Source organism: Apteryx rowi, unplaced genomic scaffold (genome assembly GCF_003343035.1).
Source record: "Apteryx rowi isolate R43461 unplaced genomic scaffold, aptRow1 scaffold_91, whole genome shotgun sequence".
Classification (NCBI taxonomy): Eukaryota; Metazoa; Chordata; class Aves; order Apterygiformes; family Apterygidae; genus Apteryx; species Apteryx rowi.
Window position 1 is genome coordinate 2242392 of NW_020451216.1, and position 3730 is coordinate 2246121.

The 3730-nt window shown below is 45.5% G+C and overlaps 1 long non-coding RNA gene across 3 annotated transcripts in view; it reads left to right on the plus strand.

Annotated features, from left to right (window-relative positions):
* The window catches only part of LOC112978285, a 2900-nt gene extending 2258 nt beyond the window's left edge, over positions 1-642 (plus strand). For all 3 annotated transcript variants that reach the window (XR_003257813.1, XR_003257812.1, XR_003257811.1), the window contains exon 3: positions 205-642. This is a non-coding gene — a long non-coding RNA (uncharacterized LOC112978285). The remainder of the gene's footprint in view (positions 1-204) is intronic.
* Positions 643-3730: the final 3088 nt, after the last annotated feature.

Genomic DNA, 3730 nt, shown 5'->3' on the forward strand with positions numbered 1-3730 from the left:
GCGGGCGGCGGGGGCGGCGGGGCTCGGCCCGGTGCCGCGTCGCCCCTGCTTGGGGGCTGCTGCCCAGCTGCTGATGAAAACAGCTGCGCGGGGCAGCGCACGGCCGCGTCGGGGAGAGCAGGGAGAGGCCAACGCGAGTCGCCCTTCTCGACCCCAAAACAAACACGGAGCCGACCGGACCTTTTCGCTCTTCTTCCTCCCCAGAATTTTTGCTTGGCATCTTCAGAAACACCACGTTACAAATTGCGTGCTGTGGCTGGACCGTTTTCCTGGGAGCCATTTCATAACAAAAAAGAGAGTCTCCATTGATTCGCTTCCTAGCTTTGTGGGAGATTAAATTAGATCTTTGTGACATTAATAATAAGGACCACTACCTGTCTATATATGGAAATACAGGTAATACATATAACTATCTGTACGCGCACATATACATGTACGTATACATGTTTATGTATATATAAAGACAACTCTTTCGCCCAACCATGCAAAGACAAGAGGAACCAGCTGGATTGCTGTCATGACTTCTTTGGCCCTATAATTGCAAATGTACTAATTTCTGCCAAACTGAAAAAACAGCTTGCTAAATGTTTGTCTTACCACGTCTCCAAATGACTGAAAAGGTCCACTGCTTATATGACCTCAGATATGGGAACCTGTCTGTTTATGCACTAACATGAAGAAAGTACCTTGAATTTTGTTAACTCGGGCAAGTTAGCATAACCGAAGCGAAAGCGGTTAGCGCTGTACAGGCTCAGACTTGGCCGGAGCAGAGAGAAAAGGAGCTGAGGGGAGGCAGAGGAGGGGGAGCGAGAGGCCGTAGCACCTGCACACAAGGAGCACTGGTGTGGCTTTCGCTAGGGTTGCCAGGTTGCCATCTGGTCTGTTAAAAAAAAATGGCCATCTCCTGAAATAATGACTGTGCATGTGCAGATCTGCCGCGCGTGCGCAGCGGCCGGGATGAGTCTRGGATGTGTCAGAGCCACTGTGCATGTGCAAATTGATCCGAGCTCAGACACGTGAGCGTGCTGTGGGCTCGAATCAGCTGCATGTGGCATAACTCAGTCGCACCCCACAGCAGAAATAGCAAAATCACTAGATTCGCTTGTCCACACATGGTTCATCCAGCCCTCCTGTGTAAACATCGTTTAATACCTTTCAATCAACCGCAGGTAGCTGTGCTTTGGGCTTTTTCTTTTATGCAAAAGGAGGCGTGCGTTTAACTAAGTGCTTCACATTTTTCTTGGTTGTTTTTTTATATTGACACTGTTATTGCAACATAAAATCCTAGCGGAGGCAGGACAAAATTAGTTTTGGTGTCGCGAGGTCTAGGAGCAGAGGTTGTTAAGGGACTTATGCCCATTGGTTATAACTATCGTTAACACGCACCACCTCCAGCTACGTGTCCGAACAAAGCTAGGCAGGTCTAGTCTGTAAACTGCTGCTGCCATTGCTGTGGCAATCAAAGGTGTGAAGAAGCATGTAGGACTGGAATACACTCGTGAACAGCAGCCGGAAGTGGAGATGCAACTGTAGGACACYGTCTTTGCTAGCATTATTTGTATCACTCAACGAAGGCGGGGGAAAGCTAGGAGAAGTTGTACCACCAAGCATTAATCCAGTGCAGGAGTGCCTTGCTGATGCAGGATGCTCGAGCGGCTCTGCCAGGAAAACTTTGATATCTGGCCAAAGCTACCCACCTAATATAAATTGTCTCTGTCTGAAAAACACGCGTTCTTATAGCAAAAACATAATATTAGAGGAACAGGTCCTGTAAATACTGTTGTACCACCAAAACGATCTATGTAACAGAAATGCTAAGAAATGAGGTGATTCCAGGTTCTACCTGGAATGGGATCCAGATAGTGTCTCTTCTACAACGATAGTTCAGAACCCTACCAGTTTAATGATCATTCACTATTCTATATAAAATAAATAAAAAGTTTAGTTTTTGTTCTCTTTGAACATATTTCTGCATAGCAGAAAAGATCAAGTTATCACAAAGACGTCATTCAACAAACGAGGTTGGCAACATGCTAACTTTTTAAATGTTTAATGCATTAAGACACTTTGTCTTTAACCAGTGCTAAATTGCTAATCGTACGCTGCAGTCAACACCTGCTCCCTTCAATCTGCTGCTTTGAAAACCGGGGAGATTCTTGTGCTGGGCACATCCCATTTAACCATCCGTGCCGCAAGAGCGGCAAACGGCAGGAGAAAGGGGCGGTGTGGAGCTGGGGGTCCTCACCGCCTGCGGCACGGGCATTAGTGCTCCCCTAAGGAGTTCAGAAATAGCTGAGCAACTGGTTTGTTCTTTCTGCATCAAGAAAACCCAAGATAATTTTAAGGAATTGTAAACAAGGCCTAAATCAAGTGGCAAAGTCAGGATTGCGTCATACAAATACGTGACTCCCAGTTTTTTTGTTCTAAACTTGGCTGGACTAAAAAAAAGAAATGTTAGCGTATGTTAATTGTCATATGCTAACGAATGCGTTGCAGAAGTCTGGTTTTAAACTTGAAATGTTTGTTTCTCCTTTTCATCAGTTTTGCTTCCTTGTCATCTCGTAGCTCTGTCTTTCTTCAGGCAGCAGCCCAGCCTGGATGTTGGGTACGACATTCCCTCGGGCGGTGGCGACTTTCCCAGCGGTTTGGCGAGATGCTGGTTGCTGGGGCTGACCCTCGCTTCTGGTGCGCAGCAGCATTCCCAGCCAGCCGCAGAATTTCAGGCATCGGGTGCTCCGGAGCGATGGACACATCGTGTAAACTCTTTTTGGAGGCAGTACAGTTCATGGTCTTTGAGGAAAAAAAGTTTTAAAAAGTTAACTTAAACTTCAAAGTTTCAGTTCTTGGTTTTCTCACTTGCTTTCCACCATGAACTATCACGGCTTGTGTTCTGCAGCGGCTGCTCCCCGCACAACCTGGTCTCGAGCAGGGGTATGAACGTGGGCTCAGACAGTCGCGCTCAGCTCTAGGCTCCCCCTCCCCTGCCTGCTTTAACTTGATTAGTTCGGTCCGTGTTAAAGGCAGCCTTGCCCGCGCTGTGATGTATGTGCTAACATCACACCTTTACACCTTCGTCTCGCCAAAGCCTAAGGCCTTTTCATCCTATTAAGCTACTTTGGGCTAATGTGACTAAGAAACACACCTTTTTTATCCATTAAGACAGGGCCAAAAATGTTAAGTGCTCAAGATGCAAGCCCCTAGGGCTTGTCTATATATCGAGTTATTACACGTGGAGGCTTTTATCTTCATAAGAAAATGTTCTTTTTGTGCAAGCCAAAGTGTGAATTTAAAACTAGTGGTTATACTATAACCCTCATGTAGACGCATTCACGCTGGCATCGTCTGGCTCTTTTCACATTAACTCTAACTTCTTTCCAAGTAATTTAAATGAAATCAAAAAATGTACTCATATCTGAGTAAGTTCATCCACGTGAGGAATTAGGCTTGCCTGACCTGTATGGCTGTGGCAGTAGTATTAATAATACTTTCCTATGTGGAGAAGTTTTATTGATTAGGTATATTAATTCTGCATGTTTGCACTTAGTAAAAGCATCGCTTGCTTACACTGGAATCTTACCATTTTAAGAAGTGTTAGCTGATTCACTGTACTGAAATTCGGTAAAAGTGTTATTCCGTACAAAGGCCGTGATCCTGGAGATGCTAAACTGGGCAGATAAGTAACTAAACTGGGCATAAATAGTTTTACCGAAGACAGCTACCTACCTGACTA